At 35.9% G+C, this 16,235-nt stretch overlaps 1 protein-coding gene across 1 annotated transcript in view; it reads right to left on the bottom strand.

Annotated features, from left to right (window-relative positions):
• Positions 1-16,235, bottom strand: part of LOC133521460 (ecdysone receptor) — a 378,815-nt gene that overhangs the window by 285,072 nt on the left and 77,508 nt on the right. The window lies entirely within an intron of this gene.

Genomic DNA, 16,235 nt, shown 5'->3' on the forward strand with positions numbered 1-16,235 from the left:
CTTTTTATGAATGGCACACACCTAATCTGGCATTACTATAGTTCCCATAAGTTAACGACCCAATTAGGCACTTTAATATGGAACAACATTCAAGGCAACTAAATAATACAAGCAATATTACGTTTGCGTGACCAATCGGTGTAATTTGGACCATAATTAACTAAAACGTTTGGTCCAATTCAACGCAAGGTCGGCCGTTACCCCCATAGAACCACCATTACAAAACCCCGTGAATTATGAACGAACTGTGATATATATCTTGTTTTTATGTTATTGATGTCCACAGATCAATTACCTACACGATTGGATGGCGCATATAAAAAGAGTCACTGGCGCCGTGCGTTGAAGCTCCAACACTAGTTCGGTAGCACGACTGCTCGTTTATATATTTACAACCTTTTACCAACATAATATTTACAACCTTTGCGCGTGATTATTTAAAATATACGTAAAATCAGAATCTAATAAATCGAGAATCTTCATTGTTGTAGATGACATTAAATAATATTTTTACATTTTAGTTTTTAGATTTTGAAAATGTATGTATGTATGTTCGCGATAAACTCAAAAACTACTGAACGGATTCTCATGCGGTTTTCATTTTCACTTATCAATAGAGAGGAATGTTTAGGTGTGTAATTTGTTAAGATTTTGTGTAACACGTGCGAAGCCGGGACGAGTCGCTAGTTTATTTATAATTCGGAGTCTATCGGATTTAGACTGTTGATGCCACTAACCCGCGACATTGAGGAATTAACGTGTGTACGACCTCTTTATCGGTCATCTAGTACGTGCATTTACTAGTAAAGCCGCCCTGTCTGAAGGACTCAAGGTGTACACACACGCGCGGGGAACGTGCTACACGAGCATCATTTACATATCCAAAATAGGATCGTATAGTTGTACCGATTTACAGTGTGTGCGTATAGTTTGGCTAGCGAAACTTGGCAGTAATAGTAATACAAACAATAAAAGAATTAAGAGGTCTTATGAATGATGCTAGTACAAACGTAACACAAGAACAGCGACTCTTTACCAAACTACTTTATATAGGTACCTATACCTGTTGAATGTGATGGGGGCATAAAGCCAGGAAATTAGAGCGCCGCGTGAAACTTGCGACGGGAGATATGGCCATCGTGAGGGTTTTTACATTATTTTATCTCAATTACTTTTAAACATTTTACTTCTGTTTTATGCTTATCAGGTCCCTCGGCTATATCACTATGCAGGGCTTGGAGGATTTAACAACCGGAGTCGCCTTTAAGAGCTTACCCCTTTGTCGAAAACCTGACATTCATATTTTTTCTATTCAGTTATATTAGTTCATACATTTGACGTGCCCCTCCTCCGCAAAAATCGGCAGACTGTTTTGTACAGAAAATTACAGATTACAGACAAAGCAAGTGTAATGATATACAACTGAAAAGAAATAAAATATTACTCACGTTTTTGTGTTTTTTTTTTTTCTATCTAGCCATGCACCACCACCACCTAATCTTTTGAGTCCCTCCAGTCACCTTCATTAGAGTCTCCCTTGCAAATATAGTTTATTTCCCTTGTGTTTTTTTATGGTATTTGCCCTTACTTAAAACGTTTAAAAATTCAATATAAAAACTACAATTTTTCGCTAGCCCCCATCTTAGCAAAATTGATTGTAATAAGTCGGATTTATTAAGAGCATACTGCCAAGAATAAGAGAATTATAGCCATAATATATATATATATATATATATATATTTTATTTGACGCTTTTTTCTACTGACGGAAATGGCTTGACAGATTTTATATGTACTACAATTATGCACGAGTATGCTTCTTGCACATGTTGAGTTCGATTCAAAATCAGGAATTAGTGACTAATTCCTGATTTTGAATCGACAACCAAGCACCAACACCAAGCCAGCACCAAGGGTTGCCGTCTGTGAGAATCATAATGCTATCTTTTTGTAGGTTAGTAGTTTTTATAACCCTATTAAAAGTTGACGAGTAGGTACATATAGTTTTTTATCCTTTGGCAAGTTTGGCCAGCCAGACTAAATTATAAGAAAATATACCCTAACACGCCAACTTTGTCAGTAGAAAAAGGCGCGAAATACTTAATTGGTATAAAGACCTAATCTTTGCCCCTTTTTAGGGTTCCGTAGCCAAATGGCAAAAAACGGAACCCTTATAGATTCGTCATGTCCGTCTGTCTGTCCGATTATGTCACAGCCACTTTTTTCCGAAACTATAAGAGCTATACTGTTCAAACTTAGTAAGTGGCTGTATTCTATGAACCGCATTAAGATGTTCACACAAAAATAGAAAAAAAAAACAATAAATTTTGGGGGTTCTCCATACTTAGAACTGAAACTCAAAAAAATTTTTTTCATCAAGCCCATACATACGTGTGGGGTATCTATAGATAGGTCTTCAAAAATGATATTGAGGTTTCTAATATCATTTTTTTCTTAACTGAATAGTTTGCGCGAGAGACACTTCCAAAGTGAAAAAGTGTGTGTCCCCCCCTGTAACTTCTAAAATAACAGAATGAAAAATCTAAAAAAAAAAATTTGATATACATTACTATGCAAACTTCCACAGAAAATTGGTTTGAACGAGATCTAGTAAGTAGTTTTTTTTAATAAGTCATAAAATAATTATTTTTTTCATCAAACCCATACGTGTGGGGTATCTACGGATAGGTCTTCAAAAATGATATTGAGGTTTCTAATATATTTTTTTTCTAAACTGAATAGTTTGCGCGAGAGACACTCCAAGGTGCTAAAATGTGTGTCCAAAGTGGTAAAATGTTGAACAAGATTTAGTAAGTAGATTTTTTTTAATACGTCATAATCATAAATGGTACGGAACCCTTCATGCCCGAGTCCGACTCGCACTTGGCCGCTTTTTTTATTTGCCACCTTTTTGCACTAATAAAGCTGGCTTGCCAGAGTATTTTTTTACTATGTTTTAAATTCACGGTTAACACTGGCCAGTAACACAGATTTTTCCAAATAGAAATAGTTATTTGTACAACAAGAGAGCAAAGTTTGATATTTCTTCGACTGCTCGTTTTGAGTCCGTCCGTCCGTCGAATTGAGAATCTAATTTAGAATCTTGAGCTCAGTGAGGGACTCAAAAGCGCACGAGATGTAAATAACTTTGATCTCGTGTAGTACACAAAATTTTTCATGTCAGTCAGCCATCAAAAAATATAACCTGAAAAAATGTAATCCGTCTTCATCACTATTTCACTCCTAAGGTATTTTAACAATTAACTTTAATTACCGCAATAAAACAAAACGAAAGAAATTTCAATAAAATTATACGAAAATAATGAATTAACGAACATCAATTGACAGTTCAATCGACAACTTTTTTTTGTAGAAAAAAAACTTTGTAAGATACGGTCTGAATTGCGGATACTACTATATGTCAACTATAGTAGAGATCGTTAAAAGTAGTTAAGTAGAATTATTTACTGCGTAACAATTGCGTAAATTTGTATAAGTTCATTGTTTTCATTGTATAATAAAATACGTAAATGTTTTTATTAAATTTTAAACTTTTATTTCATTAATTAATTATTACGAATGAGGACTCGTAGGGTGTTTTGGAACGATGCGGTCTGACTTAATTCGGGGGTCTATTATAAACCGTCAACATACCGTTGAATTACGTATGCACTTTTTTTGTCTCTTTCTTGTGCTAATGACGTAAAAGGGACAAAGACAACGGAATCCAAATACTTCGAACTTGTATTAGGCCCCGCACGTTGAAATGACATTCGAATATAAAGGTCACTTAAATGTTATTTTGTCTCACTCAGTGAGCGAAATGCGATTTTGCTCACTGTTTTTAAGCAGCAAATTACCCTTGTTCGAGCTGCTGACGTGAAAACGATATTTTATTCATACGGTAAGTCCAAACTAGCGTTGTCGTGCTGGCAATCTGTTATCGTAAACAAAGTAATCGATTTGATACGGGTTGTGGCTAGAACGAGGCCGTAAATCCACAGCTACCATCACTAATCGAACTTATATTTCGATTCTGTAGGGTAATCAAATTAGTGAAATTGGACAGATCATGAAAGATTAAACAATTAGATTTATTTTTAATAATAAAAAAAACAGAAATATGAAAAATAATATATATAATATAATTATTGCCATATTTAATTGTTATGTGACTTTTATTTCAGAAGTTCTAATATGGTATATTATGTATACATAATGTTTAAGTACTGTTTACTAATAAATTGTAAAAAAATATATTTGTTTTACAAGGGGCAAAGTTGTTGTTTAACTCGTGCTAATATCGATATTCGAGCAAGCCTAAGATTCAAAAATTTAACCAAGAGCATAGCGAGTGGTTCGTAAAGTGGAATCTTGAGCGTTGCGCGCGTATAGATAAAATACTTCTTTTTTATCAGATTTTGAAGCACAATGAGAGCCATTACGAGCTGGCATGGCGAAAAACAATAAACTCTGCAAAATAAGATTAACACAAAAACTGAGTTATGACTAACGCTAATTATATATTTGTGTTTTAATATATATTTAATACATAAATAATTATTGTCCTAAGATTTAATTGTGTTCTATTCTGTATAGCTATAGCAGTATTTATGGCATACCATAAACGTTTCTTCACAACCCACCATGAACGAATGATGGAAAATAATCATAAATCATCGACGATGATGAGTACAATGACATGAGGCTGTTTAAATAAATATTACATTGATGTCGCGTGCGCTATGGCGTGAAATCGATCGTCAAAACATGTTTCCTATGACCGCCTTCAACTAGGGTTCCGTTTCCTTTAAACTTTCGTGTTTTGCACACATATAGTTCGTGTGATCCAGGATGACGCGCAGATTAGTCATCAATCTATAGTGCTGTAAACGGGTCAACGTGTTTTTTTTTACATAGATCGACTTTGACCACAGCAAGCTCAAGCTTGTGTTGTGTATGGGTATTAGAAGAGGACGTATAATGATAGTTATGTATAATATTACATTGTGATACAAGTGTGCTACATTGGTCATCACACATGAGGCGATATTATGCGCGCGCAATAATAAAGCCGATGTGTGTAATGACCAACGCACACGCGTTTCATACGACGTGTTTCAACACATTTGCGAGGAAAAAATGAAACTTTCATATTAATCAAATTTTAATCTCTCAATATTTTGTTAGGTACTTCAAGAATGTGCAAACATTGCGGCCTTGGAAGTACGTTTTATGAAAATATATATGATAAAGTTTTATATTCAAAGTGTTCCAGTACGAAATCAATATTATTATGACTTCAAATTTAGGCCCACTTTAAAGAAATCAATATTATTATGACTTCAAATTTAAGCCCACTTTAATTTTAGAATTTATCTAAATAATAAAGCAGTTACGTGTTATTCGGTATAATTAAGAAAAACGGATAATCTCTAAGAAAAAAAAAAAAAATTTTTTCTGTGAACAAAAGTCATAGGACTCTAACACAGTGAGTAAAAAGTCGGCATATGCGCAAGAGTAAGGTATGATTAATCGCGCATCAATATTCGCCGCGGTTCGCGCAGATTAACTGCCCACCTCCGACTGACGTGACTATGGCATTAAACAACTGTCTATGACAAATATGACATCTTATCTTATCTTCTAATTTCCGGGGGCCCTTGCGGATACACTTCGACCCATAGGGATCTTTTGTGTAGTTGCCCCCTAAGGAAACAAATATGACATAGTATCTATATAATTTTATCCATATTGCTAATAATATTACTATTAATTTATAAACTATTTTATTTGATTATATTTTTGTTGATTATTGAAAAATATTGTTTTCCTTCGTTATTTAGAGAATTCTGAAGAGTTCAAACTTGACAGGTTTGACAAAAAAAACTGAAGAAGAAACGTCCTAGTGAACAAAAAAGTTATGCTTTTTTATAAAATCATGTCATACACGGCACCATACTCTCACTTATATTGCGCATAACATGTATAAAGTATACAAATAAATTTCTGACACCGTTTTTCTAGCGTCTTTTGAGCGTCGGCGTCGAATCACCGCTATGGAAAAGGGCGTGGCTGCGCAGCTGCGCCAACATTGCGTAGAGCAACAACCATAGAGTTGACACGGAGTGATTATATGCTCTTTGGAGTTGACTAGCTGCTGACGCTCGGGAGACGCTAGTGTGGGGTGGCCCTTAGAGGAGAGCGCTTTATCATGTTATACCATCAAGTCAAGCACAATCATAATACGTCTACTACCGGTTGAATATTGCATTCTCGAGGGCTTAGATTGCCAATATTGCAAATGCATATTGCTCCCCCAGAAGACTTCTGTGAAGCATGATGTTTTAAGAAGACATTTCCGGCAATGTTACGAGGTAGAATTATTATTACCTACTTATGAATATCAGTTTCATATGACATTTCTACAATACAGTGAAAAGGACACAAAACCTTAAACTAAACTTCATTCAAATAACTGTTTTATATAATATATTTAGCCATCGGTAGGTAGGTGCATTAATGGTACATACCTATATAAAAACATGACAACCAAGTATGGTCAAGAATGATAAATTAAGTTACAATGATTTATGTGTGAAACGTTTGAAGTGAGTTCAATTGCCTAATGCAAAGGCTGTCCATTGCAATCCGACGCGGCAACGTAGCGAGTGTGACGGGCTCCATGCGTTGGGAGCAGCCCGGGACGGGGACTAGGGGTGGATGTTTATACATTTTTAGTTTAAATTCAAATTTAGACATGTACAGGTAGTTTACAAAAAGGATATAATTTTGTTTGAAAATACTTAATGGCATCGTTTGCCAGTGTCTTAGGTTATTAAAGTCCGACCAGAAATATATGACCATTTTCAGGAGGGCGATGTTATTCTTATGGGACAGACATTTTAATATTAAAAATTTAGTACCAAATGAATAAATATTTTTTTTTTTCGTGGAAGCCATTTTGAATACAGGATGTCTCCCATCATGGGGCTTTCAATTAAATGCAGGGCTCGATTCTACTCGCTAAACCGAGCTACTTTTATTATAGGACCAACCCCTAATCAGGAATCACGAAAAATATGGGCTTTTCCATACATTTTGGCTGATTAGATGTCGAAGTTTTGTATGGAAAAGCCATTTTATTTCGCGATTTTGGCTTTGATCCCATAGTAAAAGTAGTTTTATTTACCGAGTAGAATCGAACCCTGCATGTAAAGCCCCATGGTGAGAGACACACTGATACTTGTATAGTCTTATCTTCACCTTATATCATCTTTGTGTGAGTATTTGATGACTGTAAAATAGATTGGTTATTTTACATAAATAAACCGAGTGATTTTGATAAACACTGTTATGTCATATTATATAATGATGTCTATGTCCAGATAAATTTAATTTGCGACAGCTACAACTGACATTCTTTGTAAAATGTTGGTTATCAATGTCAAAACCAAGGCGCGTGTTGAAATAGTTCTCGTATTTATTTGACATTTTTGGCGTTGCATTATCCCGAACGTTCCCATTAAACGAATCCGTCCACATGACACGTGACAGACGAGAATGACAGACGAGCGCCTACGCAGCCCACAAGTGCCAAATTGTATAAAATTACTAAATAATTTGGTGTTAATTTATAAATGTCCACGTTTTTATTTAAAGTGTAAACAAGAGTAAAAATAGATGTCAGTTTAACCCTTAAGTCCATATTGGCAACATATTTGCCATTATACTTAAAACAAAAACGCATCTCTACACTAATAATCACGGTTCGAAATCGAATAACTAGAAAGGAACATCAAATTGTTTAAGATAGATGTTGTAAGTAAATAGAGTCAGGACAAGTCTGCAACGATTATTAGCACACGCAGTGCAAGTGTTATTTTAAACGTCAAACTTCTATGAAATCATGACGTATATATAACACTTGCACTGCGTGTGCTATCAAAATCGTTGCAGACTTATGTTGGTCTAACTCTGATCATTTAAGTACGTAAAATAAGTAACTAATTATTAACATAGCCAAACAAAAAATATATTCATAGGCACGTCATCATATCATTGCAAAGTCCTTACTTAACAGTAGGTACTATAAATTAGTAAAGGAATACTTATTGCCTTATTGTTTGCATCTACATAGTCCACTGACATGGATGTACTAGACAGGCTACCGAGAACAAATTGTGTCCGCCATTTTCGGCGTTTGACGTCTGTCACTCAGCTAAAGAATAAGCGTACTTAGCCAGAGGCGAAACTGTTATGACAACTGTTCATTTTCTGCCTAAATACGCACTGTAAAGAATCTAGATAAAATGTACGAATTTCCTTACAGGTGTATTGATTTTTTTTTACATATGTGACGCTGACAGCATTAAAATGTATAAAAATAGTCATAAAACTCTTTCTATTTGACTCTCTTACTCGGAGCAATTTTGGTCACATCGCGCTTATAGCATAATATACTCTTTAAATAAAAGAAAAAAAATTACGAGATAAAGAGTAATATATCATGACTGTATATATTCTGCAAACTTTAAGGTAAGTATAATCATTAGTACCTACATGTTACATCTGCGAAATATAATCTTTGCGCCAAAGAAAATGGCGTACCTACCACCGCGAGTGTTTAAAGTGACGTTCCAAAATAATTATAATGAGCATAAGAGTTTTTTCGCAGTGAATTGTCATTAAGTATATTGCTTTTATTATGTTTCTTCATATTATTAGAATACATTTTCATAACGCACAAAGGCATTTTTCATTTTTAATATTTTTTTTTAAATTTTTGTTACATACGTGGCACCTCGCCAGTAGTCGGAGACGTTCTAAACGCAATGAAGTGCGGGTTCATTGAGGTACAGAAACATTTTGTTCGAGATGCCGACTCTAGTTCTATCCTCAATGAAATAGTCACTTCTCCAAATACATTGGAATAGGTAAGTTTACGAACCTGCACCAAGCTTGTAGCTTCAGTCTTAGCTTATTATTTACGTTCTGTTTGATTACATATAACACGATTGCAAAAAAAGGCAATCACGCTACTTATATTTGGTGTACGTAAATTTGGAATTTTTGGTACTCAAATATTAGCATACAGCCTAGCTGTACCGGCTAGACCAACTAACTACAATAAAGCAAACAGAAAAAAAAACGTTGAGTTGTAATTTACATACCGTACATGGTTTACAAACAGAAGAGACCATCAGTAAGTAAGCAAAGTAAAATTATTAACGAGATTCAGATTTGCGATTTTTGTCGATAAGCAACTTAGGTTTACTTTGTTTGTTTATTTCTTTGTTTTTGTACAAATAACTATTATTCATAAAATTCACAACTTAGGTATATAATCGGTAGACTTCAAATCAGGAAATGTATATACATATTTGGTAACATTACCAAGGGTTTTTTTTTAAATTTTTAATTTGATATAACATCAGAAACAACAACTGCCTCACTTTTTTCACGCTTGCACTTTAGACCTGTGGTTCGGCTCAGACATAAACGCTATCGAGAACGTAACTTACTTTCTATGCATCTCAGTCGTACTCGCATATAAGTGCGAGCGAGATGTATAGAAAGTAAATGACGTTCTCGATAGCGTATATGTCGGTTTTGACACTGTCAGTGACTCATGTTATGGGTACTTGGGGCCAATTCTTGAATTTCGAGCGCTCAATAATGTCACCCGAAAATTGTGGAAAACAGCGAAATGCTATTTGTGAAATACGAGCGGTAGAAATTGGGAATCTAATGGTATTTATTGACCACTCGTTTTCAATTCTATTAGTAGAATCTATATGCCTAGTAGTGGAGATAGTATTGAAAGGAAAACACGAAATCGAGCGATCGAAATTAATAAATTGGCTCTCGGGATAGCTTATCCTTCAGCCAGTAGTCAAACATAGTAAACATACCTACCTATGATTAACAAGTGGCATTGAAACCACGACAAATCGTTCGCCATCGCTGTTCATTTTTCGGTTTGTTCCGAATTCAACCCTCTTATGAAATGTTTCTTTACGTATATTATATTAAGTATATTGAAATAATAATAATTAATCAAGTTAAAGGCGGTGCTTTTTGAAGATATTCTATTAAGGTCGAGTAAGGATAGTAGGTACTATCTAGTAGTAGTAGTAGTAGGGTACTATCTACTCCAATGAAAAAAAATCGTTATATGAATATACGCCAGATGTATTGTCAATATTTAGGAAAGTAGCCCAATTATTATTAATATAAGCCTGAACGTTTTTGCTAAATACATATAAGGACAGCCTTTATAGCTAGGTTATTAACTTATAAAAGCGCAGTTATTACGTAGTTTCTTTTAAAATCATTGATACCAAGTAAAGCCTGAGTAATATAAAATATGATCACGCGCCATATTGTGGATTTTTTATTGGAACTAAATTTTTATACTAAATTGAACTGTCACTATACATGAGAATAACAAGACAATGATCATAAATTTCTGGTTGGGCTTCAAATTAATTATAAATACAAATAAATCCGTCTGCTACATATATTTTTTAAATAGTTCTATCACTAGCTTTCATTAAATACGCATATTGCTATGGTAAGGAAAAAACAAACATCCCTTTTTAGGGTTCCGTAGTCAACTAGTTAGGGTTCCGTAGTCAACTAGGAACCCTTATAGTTTCGCCATGTCCGTCTGTCTGTCTGTCTGTCTGTCTGTCCGAGGCTTTGCTCCGTGGTCGTTAGTGTTAGAAAGCTGAAATTTGGCATGGATATATAAATCAATAAAGCCGACAAAGTCGTGCAATAAAATCTAAAAATTTAATTTTTTTAGGGTACCTCCCCTACACGTAAAGTGGGGGTGAAATTTTTTTTTCGCTTCAACCTTAGAGTGTGGGGTATCGTTGGAAAGGTTTTTCAAAACTAATAGGGCTTTCAAGAAACATTTTTTGATTAAGTGAATATATTCGGAGATAATCACTCCGAAAGAAAAAAAAAATGTGTCCCCCCCCCTCTAACTTTTGAACCATAGGTCCAAAAATTATGAAAAAAATCGTGGAAGTAGAGCTTAAGAAAGACATTAAATGAAAACTATAGCAGACATGATCAGGTTAGCTGTTTTTGAGTTATCGCAAAAAGTTTTCCCTTCATAGTAAAAACACTTACTTTAATTAGGTACTGATTATGCAAATTTGCCTATTTGTTAAACTCGGGTGAAAGGTACCGTTTCATCCCTTGGTTAACAATTTACTATACTTTAAGCTCCAGTTTAGCTTATTGTGACGGAAGAGTAACTACGGAACCCTACACTGAGCGTGGCCCGACATGCTCTTGGCCGGTTTTATTTCCTATGCGGGCGCCATTTTCCAAATTTATATAGCCTATGTCACTACCGCAATCCTGACAAATTCAACAGCACTTCATTGGTAAGTCGAAACTGTCCACGGTCCTGCCGTTTGGGTAGTAGGGCGTACCAAAGAAGTGGACAATACATACACTTGAAATACATTGCCCTCCTTCTGACGCAGTCGGGTAAAAAGAATCAAAAATCTTAGTGCCTACTTAGAGCAAATCAATACACCAGTTAAATTAACTCACTACTTCTACTAAACTCCACATCGGTATTTCATAAGTGGACCCCAAAAAAGTATAAATAATAATAAAGGGTGTAGCAGGATAGCCTAGGAAAAACTGCCCCCAGCGATTTTGGGCCCAAACTGTAATCAAACGATGCCTTTTGGGGAGGTTATACTCTGCACAAAGTTTCATCCCTCTGTTACCTCCTGGGGGTGAAAAACACCCGATTAACCCCAAAACTGTTTTAATTATTTTTTCCTAAACTATGAAAGTGACGAATTTAAAATTTTGTACAAATATTAATAAGACTAAAAGCTATGTGCAAAAAAAATATTAACCCCCTAACCATTTAAATTCTTGTAAAAAAAACAAAAATAAAAAAAGAATCACCCTGTATATCAAGTTTGGCTCATGGTACCACACCATTTTTTTTTTCAAAAATGAACCAGTTTATATTCTACATGATACAAAAGTTTCATGGACCTACTCCAGAAGGAACATTGCGAAATTAATATGTATTGGCTCTTTGGTGCGTACTATTCATTGAACTCCCACTAAGAGCCTTGCATTATTAATAAACAATGGCTTGCGATCGGACCGCTGCTCGTGCCCGATTTGAAAAAGGTGGGGATAAAGAAGTATGAATCAAACTCATTTGTACATGGATCTCAAGTTTGGCTCATGGTACACACACCATTTTTTTTTTTCAAAAATGTACCAATTTATATTCTATATTATATAAAAGTTTCATGGACCTACTCCAGAAGGAACATTGCGAAATTAAAATAAACGTACTATTTCGTAGCTACTAATCATTATACTCGTATCATGCTTAATACGCAACGTCTCGGACCCGAAAACAAAATAATTTAAAAAAACCGGCCAAGAGCATGTCGGGCCACGCTCAGTGTAGGGTTCCGTAGTTACTCTTCCGTCACAATAAGCTAAACTGGAGCTTAAAGTATAGTAAATTGTTAACCAAGGGATGAAACGGTACCTTTCACGTGAGTTAAACAAATAGGCAAATTTGCATAATCAGTACCTAATTAAAGTATGTCTTTTTACTATGAAGGGGAAACTTTTTGCGATAACTCAAAAACAGCTAAACTGATCATGTCCGCTATAGTTTTCATTTAATGTCTTTCTTAAGCTCTACTTCCACGATTTTTTTAATTTTTTTTGGACCTATGGTTCAAAAGTTAGAGGGGGGGGACACATTTTTTTTTCTTTCGGAGCGATTATCTCCGAATATTTTCTTTTAATCAAAAAATGTTTGTTGAAGACCCCTATTAGTTTTGAAATACCTTTCCAACGATACCCCACACTGTAGGATTGAAGCAAAAAACAAAAATTCACCCCCACTTTACGTGTAGGGGAGGTACCCTCAAAAAAATTAAATTTTTAGATTTTATTGTACGACTTTGTCGGCTTTATTGGTTTATATATCCATGCCAAATTTCAGCATTCTAGCACTAACGATCACGGAGCAAAGCCTCGGACAGACAGACAGACAGACAGGCAGGCGGACATGGCGAAACTATAAGGGTTCCTAGTTGACTACGGAACCCTAAAAATGTTTTTATAAATACAAATGAGTTTGATTCATACTTCTTTATCCCCACCTTTTTCAAATCGGGCACGAGCAGCGCCAGCGGTCCGATCGCAAGCCATTGTTTATTAATAATGCAAGGCTCTTAGTGGGAGTTCAATGAATAGTACGCACCAAAGAGCCAATACATATTAATTTCGCAATGTTCCTTCTGGAGTAGGTCCATGAAACTTTTGTATCATGTAGAATATAAACTGGTTCATTTTTGAAAAAAAAAATGGTGTGGTACCATGAGCCAAACTTGATATACAGGGTGATTCTTTTTTTATTTTTGTTTTTTTTACAAGAATTTAAATGGTTAGGGGGTTAATATTTTTTTTGCACATAGCTTTTAGTCTTATTAATATTTGTACAAAATTTTAAATTCGTCACTTTCATAGTTTAGGAAAAAATAATTAAAACAGTTTTGGGGTTAATCGGGTGTTTTTCACCCCCAGGAGGTAACAGAGGGATGAAACTTTGTGCAGAGTATAACCTCCCCAAAAGGCATCGTTTGATTACAGTTTCGGCCCAAAATCGCTGGGGGCAGTTTTTCCTAGGCTATCCTGCTACACCCTTTAAAAAGGTTCTGTTTGCAGCGTTTGCCGCATGAGCTGAAACAATCGAACCCCAAAAATCAGTCGAACGCAGCATCGGCCGTTTTGAGAGGTCATTGTGCGCCGCCGTGACGTCACCCGCGACCTTGACGCCTCTCGTTGCACGTGAAAAATGGCGCCCGTCAATGTGCCAATGCCAGTACGCGTAAGTTTTTACTTTGCCTTTTTGCATTTTTAAATCCGTTTATTTTCAAACAGTATTTTTCTGTATAGATGGTAGTTTAACTGGCCAAGCATTTCTGTCACTAGAATATGTTGCAAAATATAAAATAACATACATAAATACAGAGACAAGTATTTTTGTATTGCCACATTTTTATAGACATTATACATTATTACTTGTTTCGGGCCAGTGCATAATTTTAATATCGTGCGCGATTTTATGATACATGCAATAATTTATTGTTCGGCCAAGGGTCGCTATCACCGGAGGCAAAATAAATAATAATAATATATTCCTATCCTATTACTAGTCAAGGTCGCCAAAAATATGTGTACCTACGTGATCTTATTGCCTTATCTTCCCTTTCTTTTTTATGTTACTTTATTGTTACTTACCGAGAAGATACCTAATTTTTTTAATGCTTTTGTTTTTGGGTGATAGATATGGCAAGCAAGTAGGGCTAATATGGTCACGTTCTAACAAGTAAGTGCGAAAGTGATGCATGGCATGACAGGTGATAAATATGCGACCATGATACCGCTGCAGACTAAAGGCAATTGAGGGATTTTCTTTTTTTTAATTTTTAATGGTATTTTGGTCTTTGGTGGTGCTTGGAACTTGGAAGGTGTTGACCTCGGTGGACTTTCTCTGATCAAATCAGGGAAATCCTGAAGAAAGTCTAGGTCAAGAGCACCCTAAGCCGGCGAGCGTGTATGAAAATTGTTATGAAAGTGGAGGAAGCGAAAGAGGTATGTCAGGATCATAGCAAGTGGAAATCCGTTGTCTCTGCCTACCCCTCCGGGAAATAGCCGTGATTAGGTATGTGTAAGTATGTACGTATTTTGGTGTTTAATTACCGATGCATTTGAATTTATGCTTCATCTACTTCATTCATTTTGATTATGTCGTAAATTCAGTGAGACGGATACTAAAACTGCATTTTATTATTTTCGTTTGAAGTCGAGTTGTTGTTCAATAAGCCAGGTGCACATAGCTGGGTTAATTAGTTACCTACCTACTTAATTCATTATTTTCACTGTTCTACAAGCTGTAACGTTGCTCGTGTCGTGTATTTGGACGCCTGGATTCCTAATTATAGATCGTGTCTTTCGCGAAGACGTGTGCTTTTACTCGTAATGTCATGTTATTAAGTAAAAGTTTGATTTGACAAATCTGCGCGTCATCGTGGATGGCACGAACTATACCTGCTTATTACTCGTCTATGGCATAGCTCGGTTAAATTTCTAAACCGTTATCACTGAGCGCTAAACCTGTACATTTCGGTTTCGTTCGTTTTTAGGGGAACAATTTCATAAAATTCTTGTCAGATTAACTTGTTTATAATAATAAATACCGGTTTATTCCTACGCACTGAGTTTATATTGACACGACACATCTCGTCTCGTCGCTTGCGCGTATTAACCGATTTATTCAGGTTAAAAATAAATTAAGTTCTTAAAACGTTCGAGTTCTTATAAAAGTTCGGAGTAAAACGGAAATATTAACTGCTTTTTTAAACCGGTTCCTAGCCTTGGTCTACTAGTCTGGTACAAAATATCAGAAGAGTATTACATACGCAAGTAAGCAGTATCTTAAAGAAATCTGGCATGTAAAAACTCAAGGCTTACCTATTGATGAAGGGCATGGGCTACTTTTTCCTGAGTTCGTTTTTATGGGATAGTTTGATTAGAGTGAGTGGCTCCTTCGATGTTGCTTAAGGTACAAATTGGAACCTGGCGACGTGACGTGATCGCAGACTCACAGCCTTCATGATGAATATCACACGTTTGATTAGGGTGTGTGACTCCTTCGATGTTGCTTAAGGTACAAATTGGAACCAAGCGACGTGACGTGACCGCAGACTCACAGCCTTCATGATGAATATCACACGTTTGATTAGGGTGTATGGCTCCTTCGATGTTGCTTAAGGTACAAATTGGAACCTGGCGACGTGACGTGACCGCAGACTCACAGCCTTCATGATGAATATCACACGTTTGATTAGGGTGTATGGCTCAGTCGATGTTGCTTAAGGTACAAATTGGAACCTGGCGACGTGACGTGACCGCAGACTCACAGTCTTCATGATGAATATCACACGTTTGATTAGGGTGTGTGGCTCCTTCGATGTTGCTTAAGGTACAAATTAGAACCGGGCGACGTGACGCGACCGCAGACCACAGCCTCACGTCGCCGGGTTCCAACTCGTACCTTTATGTCCATGGACGACGGTGACCGCTTCCTAGATCAGGCGACGCATGTTTGCTGAAATCGCATAAACAAGTAAGATCCTCTATAGTCTATAATATTACATT

The sequence above is a fragment of the Cydia pomonella genome, chromosome 9 (assembly GCF_033807575.1).
Source record: "Cydia pomonella isolate Wapato2018A chromosome 9, ilCydPomo1, whole genome shotgun sequence".
In the NCBI taxonomy this organism is placed as follows: domain Eukaryota; kingdom Metazoa; phylum Arthropoda; class Insecta; order Lepidoptera; family Tortricidae; genus Cydia; species Cydia pomonella.